The sequence below is a fragment of the Balaenoptera musculus genome, chromosome 21 (assembly GCF_009873245.2).
Source record: "Balaenoptera musculus isolate JJ_BM4_2016_0621 chromosome 21, mBalMus1.pri.v3, whole genome shotgun sequence".
Lineage (NCBI taxonomy): Eukaryota > Metazoa > Chordata > Mammalia > Artiodactyla > Balaenopteridae > Balaenoptera > Balaenoptera musculus.
In genome coordinates, this window is record NC_045805.1 from 21,080,979 (window position 1) to 21,103,999 (window position 23,021).

Sequence of the window (23,021 nt, forward strand, 5' to 3'; positions counted from 1 at the left end):
ATATCAGAAAAAACAAAATGAGTTTCCTTCATTTTTGACACGTTCTAACCAAAAGCTGGAAGGAATCTGAGAGCTCATCTAATCCGACTTCTTAGTCTTCCAGATAAAAAAATTGTAGCCTAGAAAGGTACTTCCCCAGATACATTCTTTGAGATTCTTCTGAACTTACAGTTTTAGGAAGAGTAATAACTTTAAAAAAAAATTAAAGGGTAAACACAAAAATTTTAAAGCATACTTAAAGCTAAATTTAAATACGTATTACTCTGTAGATATATCCCAAATACTAAAAGAAAAAATGAAGTGCCATTTTTTAGATGTTTATGGTGACTATAAACACAGATTTCTATAGATTAGAAAAGATATTACTTTGGGAAATGATTAATTGATAAATGTAAAAATATTGCATTTTATCAATATTTTTGATATGGCATGCATTGGTAGTACAAGAAAATATCCACTAAAGAAGCTGGATTCATTTTAAATAACTTTAAAAAATTGACAATGATAAATACAATATTTATTTCTGACAGCTAAAATTGAAGAGGCCGATGAAGAATTTGAAAAGTTAACAAACACCATAAAATCATACCTACTAAAATGGATAAATCTATGGAGATTATTCAACTTAAATAAAGGAAAAGAAAGCAGTCTTCAATTTTATAAAGGGTTTGTAAAACATTAACAGACAGAAACCTCAATTAAAGAGAGTTGGGAGACCAGAAGGGAGAGCCTCAGACCCTGTGATGACAGCAGAGCCCAACAGGAAGGAGAAAGACTCTTCTTTCCTGGCAAGGGCTCAGCCAAAGAAGAGCAGAAGAGCCACGCACACTGTTTAATGTAGCTCCCTCCCACGCCCCCACCCCCACCCCCAAGGCCAACTTCCTTTTCCTCTCTTGAAAAGCATTCTCCTCCCTATGCCTTGTGGCAATTTGCAGGGTTGCAGAACTCAAATTGTAATTCTCTGCTGATCCCAAATGAACCCATCTTTGCTGGAGAAATATCTAGCAGTCTATTTGTTTCGGGTTAACAGGTTTCTACACAGAGGATGAATTAGTATCTCTTTACCATCAAAGGAAACACAACAGAATAGTTATTCACAAGAGAATAGAAAATACAGAGAATCTATCAGAAGCATTTATTAAAGAACTTACTTTTTCCACCTCTATCATCAGTATATTATGGCAACAATTAAAATAGTTTTGCAAAACTATGTGTTTTTTTTTTGTTTTTTAAAAATTTATTTATTTATTTATTTATGGCTGCGTTGGGTCCTCGTTTCTGTGCGAGGGCTCTCTCCAGCCGCGGCAAGTGGGGGCCGCTCTTCATCGCGGTGGGCGGGCCTCTCACCATCGCGGCCTCTCCCATTGCGGAGCACAGGCCCCAGACGCGCAGGGCCAGCAACCGTGGCCCACGGGCCCAGCCGCCCCGCGGCACGCGGGATCCTCCCAGACCAGGGCTCGAACCTGTGTCCCCCGCACCGGCAGGCATATTCCTAACCACTGCCTCACCAGGGAGGTCCTGCAAAACTATGTTTTAAGTATCATGCATGTTTTGCATTTTATGGAAAGAAAATAGTTTTAAAAAGACAAAAACAAGAAACGCATGCAGGTACACATGTGTAGCCAGGAATATTACATTATTTTATGCCCTCAAAAAACCCTACAGTCTAAACTATTATTTCCCCCTAGATAATATACAAAAGTAACCTCAATAGTAGGAATCAGATTGTGGTTACTTTTCCCAGAACAGCTACTTACATGCAATAATTAAAATGAGGAATTCTTTAAGCGCTGAAAGGCAGATGTCAAAAATGTCACTTACTACATACACCTCAGGATGAATTTTCCTACCCACTCAGTTCTCTCGAAGGAATAAAGTTTTCCTGAAAATCGACTGGAATCTATTTTCATTTTAAAAATTTAGGCTGGTACACCATACTCTACATAGATAATGACTAGGATGTGTTAGAGGCTCAATAAATATTAAATGAAGTCCAGGGCTAGGAAGAATTATTCTTTTTCTCTGTTTTGAAGGGATAGAAGGCCCCAGTGAGCTGCAAAGAAGGCTTGAAATGTGTTATAGTTGCAGATTAACTCCTGCTAAAAATGGAGTTCAGTTAGAAAATAAGGGTGCAATGAACATTAGGCAGGCATCTAATACGCTCTGACGCATCCTGTAATAACAGTGGGATAATCCACCCACTTCCTCACCAGCACCACCATGCAAATTGGATCACTTTCATATTATTATTACTATTCATCCCAAAATAAGTCTAGTTCACTTTCTTCTCTTCTGAAATTCTATGATATTTTTTTCAGTTGCTGCACCACAATCCACATCACTATGGCAAATAGTATTTGCATTTCATGCATTTTTACCTGAGATCAAAAGCCGACATAAGGTCTTCAGTTTGAACGATACTGGGTTCTGAGCAATTAAATTAAAATACTATGTAATTTCGGAAGTTGTCTCAAGTGGACCTGAGGAAAATAGACGAGGGCCATAAGAAATTAGAGCGAGTCGTGTGATTCATTTGTTTATAAATTCCTTTGGTTAATTTAATTCTGCTTTTGCAACCACAATAACAACAAAAAGTCCTCTGTTGCACATATGTACATGGTATCATATACAAATCTAAATTTTCATAGAAAGACAACAAAAGTGAAATCATATCAGCCTAGTTTCTAGTTTTAATGGTTATTTGGATAATAGGCTAGACTCTGTGAGTCTTATTTTCAGAATCTCCAACAGGTATAATAATACCTGGGTGATCGTAGGCTGGTCCATGCTAGTATGCCCACACATGTTGTTTTCAGCCACCATCACTTCTAACTGGTCAGCGCTCATGTCATTTACATCATTAAATATTTTTAATAATCCTATGGTACCTATAATATAGGATATTTTTAAAAATTAAGCAGAGTGTCTGCAAAGTTTCAATAATTAATTCCCTCCTTTGAGTCACTTTTGATAAACAACTCTATAAAATTTGTTTCTTGAACTTTTCTTCTCTTGTACAATATTCTGACATCCCACCAGTATTTGTTTACCAGGTTTTTGTTTTGTTTTCTGTTCTGTATAATAGTAGCTAATGTTGGCAAAAATTGAATTTTTTGAAGTATATAGAATGTTATGGGTTTTGGAATTTGTGAACACAGATTTAGAAGACCAACATTTACAAATAGAATATTTTACATCTGAAAATATGTATTATATAATACATATCAAGTTATTAATGCACTTTCAAATGCAAATTGTATATTCTTTTTCCTTAAGATATGAATATTAGGAGTCATATTTCTGAGTATGTGAAATCAATAATTATCCTCTCACAGACATGTTAAAAATTGTCAATGCCTCATTAAAGCAACATTCTAAGTGGTAACTTATACTTACCACTCTGAAAAGAAATTGCATTTAATATATTCTTTACTTGATAAATATTAAGTAAAATAGATTATTTTTCTACTGCACTTATTACATTAAGTGCGTATAACTCATAGATTAGAATTGTAACAAACATATTTCTAACCCAATTGATTTAGATGTACTATCCTATTACACTTCATAATTTTCTTATTTTTAGTTTTTGAAAGGTTTTATACAGTGCATCTTAAATGACTGTACAAAAGATTTAATTCAGACATATTGCAAAATAGTGGTAAAGAGAATATTATAAAGTACGTTGGCTTTTTAAAAAGTGCTTTCCAAGGCTAGCAATCAACTGTAACAAGCAGAAAATTTAAATTCATATTTAGAGTTTGGCTGCCACCTACAGGGCTATTTTTAGTCTTGTTGTCGTCCATTCCCAAATGACCAACATGACTAAATCTCTAAAAATTTGATAAAATTTGGAGGAAAAAAAGAGACTTGTAAATAAAGTTGTTTCTTCCACTGACAAACCGTTCCAAAGAAAATTTAAATGATCACTCTTGAAGCTCTATATGCACATTGATTTAGTGTCTTGTTGAGATTTGGACTAATCATTCTCTTTTTCATGATAAAATGCTTAAAAGCTCATTTTAGGACCACGATATAACACCACATATAAAGTGATCCTAATTTAATGCAATGTATTCTTGTAAACAGTGAAAATCTTAATTTTAATAACATTGCTAAATGTTTTAACCAAGGAGATTGAGAGGCAGTGGATGAAACAAATAGAGCTGTACAAGATAAGCAGCAAATAATTTGAAGGGGGATGATGAGAAAATATTTCCTTGGGAATGTAAAAATGTTACCATGACCTGGAGCCTAATATAAAATTATAATAAATCAAGTCTATTATGCATACTGCATTTGTCTAGGTACAAACTGAGGTTCTGTGCAAACCACCGAAACATCAAACATCCTCCCAAGCCTGGCTAACATGAGTGACTTCCATTTCTTTATCAACTACAGCTCTATGCTCTGGCTTACCTTCATTGTTCCTTCTTCTAGATAAGGTTTATTAAGACACCCTATTCCCTGACAGCATCCAACCCAGAGCTAAGCTTTCCTTCTTTAAACTGTCCCCCAAATCACCTAACACAAACCCAAATTCTATTATACATCTTTCTAACATCCTCTGATTGAGACGCCCTCACGGTTCCCCATGGTTTGTGTTTCCCTTGCTGCCACTGAGTAATAAAGCCCAAGCTGATTCCTGACCATAGAGGTATTTTTTTCAGTAAATCACATAATCTGGTTTTTAAAAGTTAAAATGATTTTTTCTTTATTCAGTAATCCCCTTCTATCTTTTTTTTTCAGTGTTTTTATTCATGCTCATTTCTAATGATTACACTATAATTGTTCATTGGATTAATTTTTCACTATAGTAGATTTTTTGCAAAAATAATAGAAATGATTTAACTGCCTGAATACAAACTCCTGTGCAATGTGATTTTTCAGGTCCTCACACCAAGAGTTAGGGTTTATTAAATGTCCGCTGGCCTTGTGACTTGCTTTGACCAGTAGAATGTTTCAGACGTGCTGGTGCCAGTCACGAGCTTAGCCCTCAAGAGACATACACTTTTGTGTTCTCTCTCATGAACGCTCCACTGCCATGTGATCAGCTCTGGCTCAGTGATGAATCAAAATCAGGAGAAGCAGAAACAAGCTCGACAGCCAGCACCCAGCCAAACTGGCAGCTTTCTGCAGACATGTGAACGAGCTCAACAGAGGCCAGAAGAACCCAGACCCGATGACCTCAACCTCAAATTCCAACCCCAGACCTGTGAAATAAAGGGTGGTTTTTAAACCAGTAACTTTTTTGGTGATATATATATATCACCAAATATGTGTGTGTGTGTATATATATATATATGAAGTGATACATATATCACATATGCATAAGAATATGAAGCGATATATATATATATCACATATGCATAAGAAGTGATTTAATATAGTCTCCGGCAATCGGTTTCTATTTGCCAAATTTATCATTTCACTTTTATCGAATTCACAATTTATATATCTGCTTACTTAGTAGTGTATTGCTCATTAGTTCAAACAGAGGCAACAACAAATAGTGAAGAAATAGTACAATGCATGTTCCTTGTTCATTAGGTTGTCTTGTATTAAATAGTCAAAAAGAAAAGCTAAAATTAACATACTTCTAAAGAAAAGGATTAACTATTTGGAAATTATCTGAGTAGCACCGGAAAGAGACATTTCATGTATGTAGCCACTTGCAGTAGTTTATTCATTTGATTGCTTAGAATAACCTATTACTGATGTTTCCTTTAGATGAACTATTGTGGTTTTCTTCAATATCTTTTTTTTTGTTATTTGATTTTGACTTGCAAATGGAAATGGATGGGTTATAAATAGCAATAAACAAAATGGTGCATTAGTAACATGGTGGCACTACTTTTAACCTCAAAGTCTTAGTTAACCTGGAATTATCAAGCTTCATTTCAAAAAATTTCTATACCTATGAAACATAACATTATGATGCTGAGAGCAACTCCTACTGGCTTTTACAACCCACCCTGAAACCCAGACACAGTGCAAAGTGTGATGCAGAAACAGTAATTATTCCCTGCTCTAATGCTAAGCAGGTGTAGATAATGCAAGATGGGAAATTATAAAGCCTAGTGAATCTAAATGCTTAAATTTACCTGAAAAAATAAAGAATTAGTGAGTTAAAAGCCAATGATTCACTGAAATCTGTTCCTTCAGTATCAAATGAACAAAAATGATGTAGTTGTTTCAGGAACACAGGTTTGTCTATTTGAGGGAATCAATCAAATATTCCACTCTACTTAGACTTCCTCTCTCTCCTCAAACATCCAACACCTTGTCTGCTATCCTCACTCTCAGATGATGGCCTTACTACCTATTGAAACCAGAAGAGAACTCCCATTTCCATGAGGTCTCACTATGGCATCTTATCTCCCTCTGAATCTGTGCCCAGTACTTTGCCTTCTCTTCTATTACTATGGATGAACTCCTATCCAAAGTCATGTCCTCCAATTTCCCCTATATTTCTATATTCCTTCTGCAAATTTCCTCTATATCTTCCTCATTATCGAGAGCTCATTCTTCTAATATTCTTATATAAATGTAGACAATTGGCTCCCACCTCTTCTGTAACAACAATTATCCTCTCTCTGCTAGATCGTACCTATAATCTTGTTTTATTCTCTCCCATCTTCATTTTAAATAGTATCTCCTTTGAACCCATGGACTTCTTCTGCTATACCCCCGTCATTTTTTTCTTCTTTTATAGAAAAATCTCTTCAAAATTATTGCCTAGAACCAATTTTTCTCCTTTCATATTTATAGAATTCACTCCAATAAAACTTGTTGATCCCACCCCACCGAAACATTTAACAAGATCTCCAATGACCGTTATGTAACCAAATCTCGTGTATTAATCTCAGTCCTCATTTCATGTGACTATAGCAAGATCTGACCCAGTTGAATAAACCCAGTTGAAAAAACAAAACAAAACACTTTTTTTCCCCACTTGGCTTATGGGGCATTGCTCCTGGTTCTTTCCATATCTCAGTCGTCACTTTCTCTGTCTCCTTTGCTGTTTCCACATCAACTCATCAACCACTAAATATTTAAATGTCCCAGGTCTTAGTTCTAGGATAATTTTTTAATGTAAATCACTTCCTATGTGGTCCTATTTAGTTTCATGGCCTTAAATGCTAGCAGTATACTAACATCTCCCATATTGTTTTTTCTTTAATATTTATTTATTTGGCTGCACCAAGTCTTAGTTGCAGTGTGTGGGATCTTTAGTTGCAGCATGCAGGGTCTTTAGTTGTGGCATGAAAACTCTTAGTTGCGGCATGTGGGATCTAGTTCCCTGACCAGGGATCGAACCTGGACCCCCTGTATTGGGAGCACGCAGTCTTAGCCACTGGACCACCAGGGAAGTCCCTCCCATATTGTTTTTTACAATGTGGAACTCTCACCTTTGAATGATGGTAGAATATTTGATTAATATATTATACAACACACACACACACACACATTCTAATTAGACAATTTTTTTTAAAGCATGATGTTTTGTGACTTAAAATATCATTATGAGCTCTGACTTCTCACATGATGGAGTAAGCAGTCGACAAATCCTTCCCCCAAGAAAGCAACTATGAAGTTAAATGAAAGTGTCCAAAACAGACATTTCAGCATTCAAGAAACAAACTTTCCCAAATAGAATCATCTATTCTTAAAAAATATTGAGCTTCACATAAGAATGACTAGTCTGTGGAGTTCTTACCTATGGTTCCCAAGCCTCTCACCCCCAAATTGTGTCAGGGCAGTGGTTTTAATCAGAACAGGACAGGTTATGGAAACCAACAGCTTTGCTACCTTGGCAGAGAGCCCTAACTTAATTTAGAATGTTACCTGTTAAAATAGCAATCTCAGAAACAAGTGAACAAGAAGGCCCAATGGCTCTGCCAGCCTAAGGTAGCAACTAGTTTGGGACAAGCAACTAACCAGTGGACGAGCATGTTAACAGAGAAACTTCCTTGAGGTGGGACAGCCATGTAGCGTTTTCTCTGAAAATATCTGGTGGAGCAGAGAGAATTCTAGCTGTTCCTCAGTCCTTTTTTCATCGCCATCTCCTCTATAAAGCAAAAGTTTTAAAGTCTGACCAATTAAATCATAAATGGGTACTAAATGCTAACTCATAAAATACGAGTGCTGTATTTTAAGGCAGGGGAGATAATATAAAGATGGATGTGTAGTGTCAATGTCTGAGAACGTTGAGAGGAAACCCTGGGACTTCTGTAATCAGTATATCCATATGCAAGGAGATAAAACTTACACATCCAATCATGCAAAAAGTAATTCCAGATGAACCGTAGCTCTCAGTAAGAAAAGCAAAACAATAAAACTTCCAGAAGGTAATATAGGAACATATCTTTATCGTCTTGCTATAGGGAGAGATTTTTTTAAACCATATATAGAAAGCATTAACCTTAAAGGAAGAGATCAATAATACAAATCCCTTTAGAATTTAGAATGTCTGTTCATCAAAATATATCATACAGAGTACAATATGTAACACATCTAGCCAAGAAAAGCCTCATATCCAGAATGTTTAAAAAAAAACCTTATAAATCAATAAGAAAATGTACAGCCAACACAATGGAAAAATGGGCAAGAATTACAAAGAAGAGACTAACAATTGAAAATATGCTCAAACCCCATTAGTCATCAGTAAAAGTCCAATTAAAACTTCAGTGAGGCATTACTACTTATGCAGCAGAGTGGCTAAAACTGGAGAGAATGGCACCACCAATCACTACTAACATGGGGCAAGAGGAACTCAGTACTATTCATTAGGAGAGTACATGGTATGACTATTTGGAAACAGCATTTTATTCACTATTGATATGAACAGACATGTAACACAAAGATCCCACAGTCTACTCCTCGGTATATTGCCAACAGAAGTATACACATCTAGGACTTCTGTGGTGGCACAGTGGTTAAGAATCCGCCTGCCAATGCAGGGGTCACGGGTTTGATCCCTGGTCCAGGAAGATCCCACATGCTGTGGAGCAATTAAACCTGTGTGCCACAACTACAGAGTCTGTGCTCTAGGGCCCATGAGCCACAACTACTGAGCCTGTGTGCCACAACTACTGAAGGCCCCGCGCCTAGAGCCTGAGCTCCGCATCAAGAGAAGCAACTGCAATGAGAAGTCCGTGCACCACAACGAAGAGTAGCTCCCGCTCGCCGCAACTAGAGAAAGCCTGTGCACAGCAACAAAGACTCAACGCAGCCAAAAATAAATAAATTAAAAAAAATTTTTTTTAAAGTATACACATCTACATCTTTATCTCTATATCTAGCTATCCATCTATCGATCATCTATTATAGATAGATATTATATAGATTAATGTATATAAATAATGATTCTAATTAAATATATTTCCAAGGTAGGGAAAACTAAACTATTATATTAGAAGTTAAGCTAGTGGCCACATTCAGGTTTAATATTTGGGAGGGGATATAGAGGTGCTTCTGAACTGCTGTCAACATTTTATTTTGACTTGGGCAGTGGTCAAATGGGTGCTCACTTTGCAAGAATTTACTGAGCTGTACATTTATATTTCATGTATACATTGATATTCTTCACAATTTGTTTAAAACTTAATAACTATGTTTTAAAAATAAATATGGATCTTCCTATTTCCAAATGAAGTGGAACTTTTGTTACCTGAACAGGCAGAGATTTCAGGCTTACAAAATATAGATGCTCCTTCAGTGCCTGATGTGGAATATAGAATCCCACGCCAACTCACAAAACAGAGTTCTATCAACTGAATTTCATTGGTTAAAAACTGAGGATAAGTGTGTCTTATCAACGAAACAGAGAAAAATAATTCCATGCTAATTGGAGGTTGTCTAAGCCCTTACCCTTCTTTCTTCTTCATAGAAATTTGTTTAATTCTGTGAAGCCTGTTAATTTAACAAACAAAAACAAAAAACAAAGGACCTTGAAAGAGTTCAAAGTCAAAGTGGCATTGTTTTGGGAAATTTTTATTTGGAAAATTATTTTTCCCTTGCATTGTTTGATGGAAATCCTGCTCTGCAAAAAAAAAAAAAAAAATTAGGTCTTAGGCAAGGGCAAATTTCCTTGAGAAATACAAATTAATATTTTTAGGGGCTAAATTATTTTCACATCAGAGCATGATACTGATAAGCAGCATATAGTCAGCCTGAAAGGTTTTATTTAGCAGATGAATCCAAGTCCTCCAAAGTACCATGCCTCTGAAGCTACTTGTAAGGTGAATTGAGAGCTGTTAGACTTCCAGAAGAGCAATTGGATGCTTTGGGACCTATACTCATCTCTGAAGTAAAACCAGAGACAGAATTCTGTTCTGAGCAAAGAAAATCAATCTCTTTATCTTTTATAACCTGTGAGTAATGGTAAAATGTAGAGTGAAAGAAATGATGAAAACCTTTCTAGGTTATTAAACTGCTTATATTGCCCTTGAAACATGGTGCCCAAAGTCAGGTACTGCTGTTGGACAGAAAGTAAAAGTCTGGGCTTTGAATTCAGGGCTTAATAGAACATTAGCAAATAACTTGGTAAGTGAAGAGCCTGCCCGTCCATGAGTGTGTGCCAAGGTGGTTATTAGAAGAAATCAGACCCTGTCTGTAGGAAGCATTCAAACCAAAATGAAACCAAATTGACTACCTGGACTGGCCCAGCACTGCAAAGGAGGAGAATTCGTTGTACTTTCTAGTACAGACCCCAACTAAAGCAGTAAATCAAAGAAGAGATTCCATGACCTTTTTTTTTTTTTGCCCATAAAATGTAGTTTGCTCTGGTACAGAACTGCATAAAACATGAAGAGAAATCTATTTCAGTTAAAGAAAACCCTGAGGCAGAGGAAGGGAATCCTTGTTCTGGCCGGTAGTCACCATTCTGAGTTATTATCATGCCAGCCATTCAGCATGTGAACCCCGACTCTAATTTAGACGTTGCCTCTCCTACCAGCTGCCTCTCTGGAATGAAAGGGTGCGTAATTGGGAATAGAAACCCCTCTTGAGACCCCTCCCAAATAATCAGGAAAAGGAATCTCCTCAGTATCTCAGCCCATCACCGTCTTGCATCTTCCTGTCTGAAGGCAAAATAGTTTCACTTTGCTTTAGAAATGCTAGGAAGAGGAAACCCTGCAAAATGTCAAGTCCTTCTCTGGATACAGCAAATTGCATTAGAGTTTTCCCCCTGAATTACTCCCAGATAATTGCCTTAAATCTCTTCTATGGAAATACAAGCCTGGCCTCTGTGTACAACCCCCTAAACATTGACTGTCATTCTTACAATAGGGGAGCTTTATTTAATACACTGCAATATGTACCTCTCAAATTATATGACGATGCTGTTCAAGATTTTAAATCTATCTTTTTTTTTTTAAACCTCAGAAATTAGATGTATCATTACCAAATTATATAGTTGATATTTCTTTAGACTTACCCACAGGTCTTCCATTTTCAGAGCTGACTCACTTCTTGCTTCTCAGATTTTCCTCAGGGATCATTTTTGTTCTTCCTAAGTCACATTCATTAAAAATTCCTTTAGTATAGTCTACTGGAAATAAACTCTCTCAGTTTTTATTTGTCTGAAGCTACCTTTATTTCACCCTCATCCTTGAAACATTTTTCCCAAGTCTACAATTCTAGGTTGACAGCTATTTTCTCTCACTCTTTTAAATCTATTATTCCACAGTCGTCTGGCTTCCTTTGTTGCAACTGAGAAGAAAGGCATCAGTTTAACTACCATTTAGTTATGTGTAACCCATTTTTCATTCTGACAGTCTTTTATTTTTCTTTGATTCTTTTTCTGTACTATCTGTTATACATAAATTTAATGTATCTTAATTTATATTATTTGGTATATATTTTGCTTCCTCTATATCAAGATTATTATCTTTAATCCATGCTGGATATTTATTAATTTTCATTGATTTGTATTTTTATATTTAATATTTATATTTTTATTTTTATATTTATTTATTATATATATTTTTCATTGTGTTTATCCTCTCATTTACTTGTAGAATTCAGATTATAGCCATATTAGACTGTCCCACTCTGTCTTCCAGTTCTCTTTACACCAATAAGACAACAAGAAATAGCAACACACCCAAATTAGAAAAATTCAAAGAGAAAGAGGTTGTATATAAAATGTCTATTTAAAAGCTGAGGAATCTAAAGTACAACACAAATGAACATATCTATGAAACAGAAACAGACTCAGACATAGAGAACAGACTCGTGGTTGCCAAGAGGGAGGTGGGGGAGGGATGGAGTGGGAGTTTGGGATCAGCAGATGCAAACTAGTGTATACAGGATGGATAAACAACAAGGTCCTACTGTAGAGCACAGGCAACTATATTCAACATCCTGTGATAAACCAGAATGGAAAAGACTATGAAAAAGAATATATATATGTATAACTGAGTCACTTTGCTGTACAGCAGAAATTAATACAACCTTGTAAATCAACTATACTTCAATAAAATTAAAAAATGAATAAATAAATAAAAACTGAAGAGATGAAGGGGAACCATGACACATGCAGCGACCAAATCCAGCAGCAGTGACTCTGTTAACATCCCAGATCCTAAGGAACAAGGAGGTGGAGGGATTACCAGAACTCAGAAAGACAGACCTGTGAGTGGCAGGCCACTTTGTGATAAGCAATGACATTCTGTGCAAGGATAAAGCTAGACTAAGGCAACTTGCAGGGAGATAGAAGATTGACTATCCTTACACCATTCGTCTTCCTCCCTCTAATCCTCTGCCAGGGCTCCAACCCAAAGCAGAGGGCATGGCATGTTGTCCATACAAGTCAGCCTGCTGGACAGTCACAGTGTTGGACCATGCTGACAAAGACCCACAGACTATCAGAGTCATGTCATTGCTCATTAACCCCAACAACAAGAACACTGCAGCTCTCTCGATTTCGTTTAGTGTCTGTGGCATAGCTTTTTTAAGGGCTCCACCTTCTCTGCGGAGGTGACTTTCCAAATGTGATCAGGAGACCACCTCATTCGAAATCACCTGAAACCTTTATAAAAATGCAGATTTAGGACCCTAAAAGCTAATAAGGATCATTATGCTTAGGAATAGATCCAGAAATCTTCATATTAATTTAGTCTCTCTATGATCAAGAAAAGTCACTGAGTTATAAAATAAGAATTTTGTGCAAGCACCTTCATTCTGTTTCCTACTAGGTCCCTTGGAAAGGAGTTGAAATATTGTTAGGTGGAAATAATCATGACTTTCTATAGAAAGTAGGAAGTTCTCAGAGTCCTGTGACTTCTTTGTTTAAAATGATTAAACATATCAGTAAGAGAGGTTCCCAATGCATTCTTTTATTTTTTTCTATAAAGCATATGGATATTATTCACACCCTACAATTTAAAAGCTACAAATATTTCACTTATTTTAAATGGTACCTACCAGTACATTTTAAAAATGTGAAAATCGGGCTTCCCTGGTGGCGCAGTGGTTGAGAGTCTGCCTGCCAATGCAGGGTACGCGGGTTCGAGCCCTGGTCTGGGAGGATCCCACATGCCGCGGAGCAACTGGGCCCGTGAGCCACAACTACTGAGCCTGAGCGTCTGGAGCCTCTGCTCCGCAACAAGAGAGGCCGCGACAGTGAGAGGCCCGCACACCGTGATGAAGAGTGGCCCCCACTCGCCGCAACTGGAGAAAGCCCTCACACAGAAACAAAGACCCAACACAGCCAAAAAAAAATAATAAATAATAATAAATAAAGAATAAATAAAAATTTTTTTTTAAAAATGTGAAAATTAGTGTAATGTAGATCTGTGGAGAAGATTTCATGAAGCAAGTAGGACTTAAAGAAAGAATATCAAGGAGAGGGATCAGACATGTGCAGTAGAAGCAATACTAATGCAGCATCTGAAGAAGCGTGAGGGATCCCTGCGAAGGAGTAAAGAGTCCCTGTTAGTTTAAATAGAAGATAAGTCAGATTGTAACCGGCTGCTCGCCGCTCAGAAGCCAATATAGTAAGTCCCCTACATATGAACCTTAAAGTTGCGAACTTTCAAAGATGCGAACGTGCATTCACACGTCCAATCATGTAAGTTAGTTCACGTGTCTGGTGTACATTGTCACATGCGTGCATCCTCTACAAGTGGTTGTGCTTTTGTGTACTTTACTGTACAGAGTACAGTAAAGAATAAAGTAGCACAGTATCTTTATTTCAAGCTAGATCTGCAAGAGGACGACTTCATTGAACTCCTTGCTGTGCAACACAAGGAGCTTACTAATGAAGACCTGATGGAATTGGAGGCCCAGAGAAAGGACAAAGAGTGATAAGAGGAAGAAGAAGTAACTGAAGAACTGAAGAGATTCATGATGCAGGAAATGGCAAGAGGATTTTCTTTATTTCAGGAGGCACTGTTAGTTTTTAAGGCACATGACCCAAATGTAGAATGGTACACAAAGGTTGCAGCAGCCGTTCAGAATGTAATCCAGTGCTACCGTGTCGTCTATGACGAGAAAAAGAAGAGCTACTACCCAGACGTCACTGGATTATTTTTTCAAGAGGGTAGATAGAATTGAATCCAGCAAGGAACCAGAACCTGTGCCATCAACGTCAGGTGTGAGGGAAATGGCAGCTTGCCCTCCATCTCCTATTGCTGACGATCCTTCAGCTCTACCATCTCCCACCTCCTCTCCCTCCTCCAGTCAGTAACGCTTCTTTCCTGTTCACTCGATGCCAGCCCCCGTATGCCAGCTGTTGTACTGTACTACTGTACTTTTCAGGGTACTGTACTGTAAGATTTAAAATGTTTTCTTTATTTTTGTGTTTATTTGTTTTTATGTGTTATTTGTGTGAAAAGTATTATAAACGTATTACAGTACAGTACTATATAGCCGATTGTGTTAGTTGGGTACCTAGGCTAACTTTTTTTTTTTTAACATCTTTATTCGAGTATAATTGCTTTACAATGGTGTGTCAGTTTCTGCTTTATAACAAAGTGAATAAGTTATACATATACATATATCCCTATATCTCTTCCCTCTTGCATCTCCCTCCCTCCCCCTCCCACCCTCCCTATCCCACCCCTCTAGGTGGTCACAAAGCACAGAGCTGATCTCCCTGTGCTATGCGGCTGCTTCCCACTAGCTATCTATTTTACGTTTGGTAGTGTATATATGTCCATGCCACTCTCTCACTTTGTCCTAGCTTACCCTTCCCTCTCCCCGTATCCTCAAGTCCATTCTCTAGTAGGTCTGCATCTTTATTCCCATCTTGCCCTTAGGTTCTTCTGACCATTTTCTTTTTCTTTTTTTAGATTCCATATATATGTGTTAGCATACGGTATTTGTTTTTCTCTTTCTGACTTACTTCACTCTGTTTGACAGACTCTAGGTTCATCCACCTCACTACAAATAACTCAGTTTCGTTCCTTTTTATGGCTGAATAATATTCCATTGTATATATGTGCCACATCTTCTTTATCCATTCATCTGTTGATGGACACTTAGGTTGCTTCCATGTCCTGGCTATTGTAAATAGAGCTGCAATGAACATTGTGGTACATGACTATTTTTGAATGATGGTTTTCTCAGGGTACATGCCCAGTAGTGGGATTGCTGGGTCATATGGTAGTTCTATTTTTAGTTTTTTAAGGAACCTCCATACTGTTCTCCATAGTGGCTGTACCAATTTACATTCCCACCAACAGTGCAAGAGTGTTCCCTTTCCTCCACACCCTCTCTAGCATTTATTGTTTGTAGATTTTTTTGATGATGGCCATTCTGACCAGTGTGAGATGATATCTCATTGTAGTTTGGATTTGCATTTCTCTAATGATTAATGATGTTGAGCATTCTTTCATGTGTTTGTTGGCAATCTGTATATCTTCTTTGGAGTAGGCTAACTTTTTTGGACTTACGAACAAATTGGACTGAAGAACAAGCTCTTGGAACTGAACTCGTTCGTATGTAGGGGACTTACTGTAAAGAGGCAAGGTTGGTGGAAAGGAAAGTTTGCTTTATTTTGGATGTGGCAACAGGGGGAGGGCAAACTCCTGTCCAAAGGCCAACTCTTCCCCCCCCCCCCCCCCACCACCACCACTGACAATCAGCGGGCAAGAGCTTTTATAGACGGAGGAAGGGCGCTACATGCAGAAACAGCAGAGTCAGCTCTGACAGTCATATTCAAATGGTCATGCAGTGGTCTGATCAGTGTCATCTTGATTGTTTAAGTACAGTTAGTGTTCAGTTCCAGGGTCGGTTTGTTCCCATTCCTTTGAGGCCAGTTCTCAGAACTGTGGCAGCTTATGTGATGCTACAGCCTGGTCATCATGTAGTTAACTTCTTCCACCTGGTGAGGGTTTCAGTATCTATAAGACAGCTCACAGGATACGGCTCAGAATATGATCTACAGCCCTTGAGGAGGAACTAAAGGTCCTTGACTTTGTTTAGTGACTAAACTATTACTGTTTTGTACTGTTTGACTGTTTTACTTTGCTTTTGTATTTTTTCATTCCTCTGATTAAACTTATCCTTTGGCTAAAGTTTTTCCACAGACAAAAGGTAGGCAGAGGACATGGCAGGGAAGGACCATAAGGTCCTGCTCCGTTTCAAGATCAGTCGGGGCTAGACTTGGAGGGCCTTATGTACGAGCCAGATCACTTTGGAATTTCAGTGCATGGCAGATCCTGTGGATTCGCTGAACAAAACCCCATATCAACTCCCTATTCCTTGTTTACTGCCACTCTAGGCTATGCAAAAATACTCACTTCCCAGGATCACAGTTAGATGTGGTCAGGAGAAAGAGTTCTTGGCAAAGGGAAATTGCTGGGAGGTTTCAAGTACATCTGTTGCTTTCCCACGAAAGGAACAACTGGGATCGGCACAGCCCCATTCCCTCTTCTTGCCCTGAACATGGCCACAAGCCTATATCTCTCATGGCTCACCTTGTGACCCTAAGATTTAAAAAATTAACAGAAGAATAGGGTCAACATGCTAATTTGGGCAGCTGGACACTAGCGCTCAGCTGACCTCTGAGCTTGGTGTTTCATGAGAAAAATGCACCCTTATGTTGAAACCACCTTTGGTTGAGTTTTCTGCTCTTTGTAGCCAGATGCATTCCTAACTTCGACTTTGTGGACATAGGAAGTATGACTTAATTTTGCAACACTAGTGGGAAAGAAATGCCACTTCCCCTTTATTTTTCCAAATGGAATATAACCTGCTTCAGTTTTCCAGTTGCCTGACTAGTGGAAAATCCAATGTCACTCGTGCTTGCGGAATTCCAACTTCTACTTTTAGGTGTTTTAACTGGTCATAAACATTAGAGGAAATAGCCCCATACATCTTTCTTCAGTAGTCGTCCATAATATGCCTCTTGTTCATGCTTCTTTGGCAACCTTGGCCTTGAAGCCTTCTGTTGTTGTTCCCAAGGCCCCAGGTCTTCATCAGTCCTCTTTGATGTCTTTCAGCAACACTAGAAGGATTGTTATGAAAGACTCTGCAGGAAATCAGGTAGTGTACTCAGATATTCACAAGACCCATAGAAGTCTCATCTGATGTCTAGGCTAAGTAAGGTCTCCAAATATTTCCAAGTCCAACTATCTCAGATCTCCAACCAAACAATCCTTGCCTCCAACCCATCCCTTCTGGAATTATTGACCATAAAATCCCCTCAATATGCAGAAGTTTGGAAAACTTGGATACTGTGAGTATTTAGTTTGCCTAGCAACTTCTCCTTTTGGCTCCACAACATAAAATCTCCTAAAGCAGAGGGCAAAGGAAGCTTTGGTTACCTTCTTGCAATGAGGGAATTGGTAGTGGGGAGGAAAATTACACAGAGCAGAGAGAAGAAAACATACCTTACTATCTAAAATGTTATCGAGTCACACCCAGGTGGTGTGGAGCCATCAAAGCTTTTTAAGCAAGTCAGTAGCATTTTAAGGATGATTAATCTGGTAGCAGTGATGGCATAAGTAAGAAAGGATAACTCTTACGTTGAGAATCAAAGATAATTTATCATTTGCAAGTAAATAATCTAAAGTAATTTTATAGATATATGTTTCTATTGGAGCCAAAGATAATTATTCATTAAATACAAAAAGAGTATGATCATCTATGAATGTTCTGATATGCCATAGTTAAAAACTGGAAGCTACCCAAAAGTCCATGGAGAGGTGAATGGATGAGCAAAATGGTATGTCCACACAATGCACTATTCATCAGCAATCAAAAGGAACGAACTATTGATATATATAACAACATGGATGAATTTAAAAATAAGCACTTTGAATGAAAGAAGGCAGACAAAAGAAAGAGTCCACATTGAATGGTTCCATATATATACAATGTATAAACCTAGACCATGCAAGCTAAGCTATAGTGACAAAAAGCCTACCATGGTTGCCTGGGGCAATGGGGGGGGTTTGGGAAGGGGCAGGAGGGAAAGATTACACAAAAGCATGAGGGAGCTTTTGGAGATGACGATATGTTCACCATCTTAATTTTGATGGTGATTTCCTGGGTGTACGTGTATGTCAAAATGTATCAGATTATATACCTCAAGAGTGTGTAGCACATTATACGTCAACTATCTCGAAAACACTGTTTAAAGTGTTTTTTGTTTATTTGGTAAGTGCACTCTTAACATTACTTCCCAGAGCCACTGATTGTATCATAATAATGCCTAAATATATTTCAAGTTACAGCCCACATATATATTTTTAATGTGTTTGATACAAAGATTTTTCCTCTTTTACTTTTAGCATTTTGTTCCTTGATTCATAGGCTATTGCTGATCCCGTTCTTGCTTTATTTTCTCATGACCTCTTTTGTGCCCCTTCCTTCCAAGTTGATTTTATTTCTCTTTGAAAGCGGGAGTTTTATAAAACTTATTGAAAGTACAATAAGTAATTACTTATTGAAAGTAATTACTTATTGAAAGTACTATTGAAAGTAATTACCCACTAATGGAGTGCTTCAATTCTGATCACTATGCTAGATGCTGGAGATGTAAAGATAAGTAAACCAGTCCCTGCCCTGAAAGACAGTACTTAGTTAGATTGCAACATCAATAACTGGTGGGAACTTTTGCATTCAAATACAAAGTTCATGCATGCAAAGCCCTGTTGTTTATAGGTAGGGAAGGTAATAATATACACACACAATAAAACCTTGCAATAAATCACATTGGAAGGATTATAACAATCATTTAGATAAATAAATAAATAAACAAACAAATAAAACTTTAGGTTGAAAGATGACCTAGGTAGAAAAATACCCAGAGTCAAAAATTCAAATTTTGTGAAGGGTCACGTTCACATCCTAGTTTCTCTTTATGCTTAGATTTTTTTTTTTTTTTTTTTTTGGTAATTCATAAACTCTTAGGAAGTGAATTTAAAAAGAGTTGTTATTACTAATACATAAGGCACTCACTCTGCTAGCTTCTGAGGATTTGAGGATGAGTAAGACATCTGAGCCTTCCAAGAGTTTTCAAACTAGTAGTGAGGTTGACAGATACACACAACATACACACACATAACACTTACACACATATGCAGTCTCAACAACTGTGAATATTGGGTATTTTCTACCTGTTTCCTGCTCTATAAGCTTCATAAACACCTTTTAGATAGCATTATCTTCCTTATACAGATAAGAAATCAAGGTACCTAGACATTAAGTAATTTTTCTAAAGTTCACACAGCTAGTAGCAAAGTCTGTTACAATGAGCTACTTACTACAATTAAAAGAAAGAGACTTCACAGTCTAAAAAGTACAAGAGTAATTACTGGAGACAAAAGGCCACAATATTTGAAACCATGTTTGTTCTGAAAATGTTAGGATGTGTTGTTATAGTAACTATGCTAGAACCAAATTAATATAATTGCTATAAAACAAATATAGACAAAATGTTATAGAGGCATAAAGAAAGGAGTTAAAAAAGAACACTTCTATTAACTCAATTTTCAGGCATAGGCAAACATAAAAATGAAACAAATGGCTCTAAACTCTCACTATACAGATAACCCCAATTATTTTATTAGAAATAAAGTAAAATAAGAGGAAAGTAATATATGTGCAAGATAGAGATTCAAACAATATAGACAGGGATTGTTTTAAAAGTAATGAAGCCATACCTCCACCAAGAATTTTCCTCCAAAGTAAACACTGTTAAGAGTTAAAATGGGGCTTCCCTGGTGGCGCAGTGGTTGAGAATCTGCCTGCCAATGCAGGGGACACGGGTTCGAGTCCTGGTCTGGGAAGATCCCACATGCCGCGGAGCAACTAGGCCCGTGAGCCACAACTACTGAGCATGCGCATCTGGAGCCTGTGCTCCGCAGCAAGAGAGGCCGCGATAGTGAGAGGCCCGCGCACCGTGATGAAGAGTGGCCCCCACTTGCCGCAACTAGAGAAAGCCCTCGCACAGAAACGAAGACCCAACACAGCCAAAAATAAATTTAAAAAAAAAAAAGAGTTAAAATGTCAACGTGTATAATACCTTCTATTAAAATTATTCAAATATATTCATTTACATACAAAATCTATATTTGAATTAAAGTAATAATACAATAAAACACACTGTTCTGCACTTTTAGATTTTCTAATAAATCTTGGAACTACTTTCATTTCAGAGTCATTTCGTTATTTTAAATACCACATAGTATATTGTTACATGGGTATACCATAGTATACGAAGGAAATGAGTTATTATTTCAAACAAAGCTTATAGTTATTCGTAGCTCACAGGAATTTAATCATGTTTGTCTATGTACATCTTTGATAGGCTCCTTTAAGTCTTTAGTGTCAACCTCCTCAAGTTCCAGCAGATGGCGCTATAACAACACTCCAGGAAAAGTGAACTGCCTAACGGTGCCAAGCTGTTTAAAGTCAGCAAAGGACTGTCTCCTTCCCAAATGAAAAATCTACTTCACAAACGTCAGTCTTTCATGATATAAGGATGATTTTGGCCAATATATCATTAGGTATTATGTGCTTCCACGGTTTAAGTGTTCATTTAAAAGCCCTGCAAAAGAGTAGTAACAATAGGAGATGGGTCAAAGCATCTAAGCACCTACAGTGAAAGTAGTAGTATTTTTAAATAGCTTATCACTAGTGACACATCACTTCCACTTCCAATATCCAAACTGGTCCTTACAATGACCCTACGAGTTTAAAAGGTCAAAAGTTATCTTCATCATACAGGTAGGAAAGCTGAATTTTTCATGCTTTGCAAAAGTTCAGTCCAGAAACTGGGCTCAAAGGCTGGTCTTCTGACTCCAAAACACTGAGCTATTCCCAATCCACCCATTCATTTGCTGGATCTATTCTTGGTTTTGTTGTTGGTTTTGTTTACTTGTTTGTGCATGAGAGCTGTAGATTATAATATTTTTAAAATAAGATAATGCATTAGTAAGCAATGCGTACCACCAATATTCTCACCTAGTTGAGAGAACAGGAAAGAAAAGAATAAAGGAAGGACAAAGGCAAATTAGAAGGGAGTACAGGGAAAAGGCAATGAAGATGGAGGAGGCAAGAAATGCCGAAGGACTGAGGAACACGAAAAGGAGATGCATATACAATTGGACAGACTTTCACTTGGTGTTAGATTCAGTCCTAAACACTGATTACGCACTCTACTGCTCACATTTGAACTTGTTATCCACAGCCCACAGAAATATTTTAACTGCTTTGATTCTTGAATGTATTTATTTGATGTGTGTGTGTAAAATGTTTGGCAGATAAATATTTTACTATTTTATGTTAAAGTCACCTAAAAAGGAGCACGGAAAACTGGATACTTCACCACGGTTTGCCACACATTTTCTGGTGAAGTTGAGCATTTAATCCTCTTAAGTAGGATTTAATCCTCTTAAATCCTACTTCTCATCTACAAAACTGAGCATTTGAAAATAGAGAGTTATTGTGAGTCTTTAATGAGATTGTCACACAGCAGGTGTACAAATGTTCATTTTATTTGGCTGATACACAATGCCTGTATGTTTTGGCATTAGAGCACTAAGCCTGTGTGATCTGACCCATGTTTACTTCTCCAGCCTTATCTTGTCCCAGGTTTCTCTTCAATCACAGTGAGGACAATATCCTTCCTTCCGGGGTTTTGTTTATTTGTGTGTGTGTGGGGGTGTGTGTTTACTTCTCTTTACTCTTTTCCTCTTTAAACTCCTTTTTATCTTTTTTTGTTTTTTTTGGTCTCATATGCCCGCTAGACTGTAAATAGCAAGGTGGGGATCATGCTTGGTTCACCCCCATCGTGAGGCACGCAGCTCAGAGCACAAAGCAGATATGTGGCAGAAATTCAATTAAATTATGTGAAGCTCATTACTTCAGGCAAATTAGTATGGCAGCATCTCTAATTGCTAATGAGGAAATCAATTTTTCTTCCAACCTAGGACCAAACAAAACTGGGTACCATGTCTTTGTAATAGACCAGGTCTTACTTAGCTTGTTTGCATCACAATGGGTGGGAAATTTCAGGACACCAGGAAAGTGATCAGTTAATCTCTGTCAATGTAATGTCAGGAGGGATGCTGGTGTTGTCTACACAGCCTCCAGGACTCCGCCTAGGGCGGGGCTCTTCTCTCTTGAGGACCCCCATGTTTCCAAGGTTCACTTAGTCATAGGAGCTGGTAAGAAGAGTTGGTACAGACAATAGCTAAGTTTTGTGTGGGAAATAAGGTAACTGCTTCAAAGAGAAATTTTTCTGATTCCTTTTATTACCTTCTCTAAAGCAGAAATATGAAGTACAAGGTGTCATCCATTACTCTCACCTTAAGGCAGGTTAAATGGAGACATCCAATCACACACTAATTTGAGGCACTTAGTAGGCAGAATTTTCTTTAGACAGCCATAAAACAAGCCAGAATAATTTGCAGACAAAGAAGCTTAGAGCAGGAGCTTCTTAAGTATACTGATGTCCCCTTCCCCACATTATTTACATTCCTGGAAATGATGTTCACAGATCTGAGCACATCTTATTTAATAATGGACAACAGTCATAATTAGATAATTCCAACTTTTCC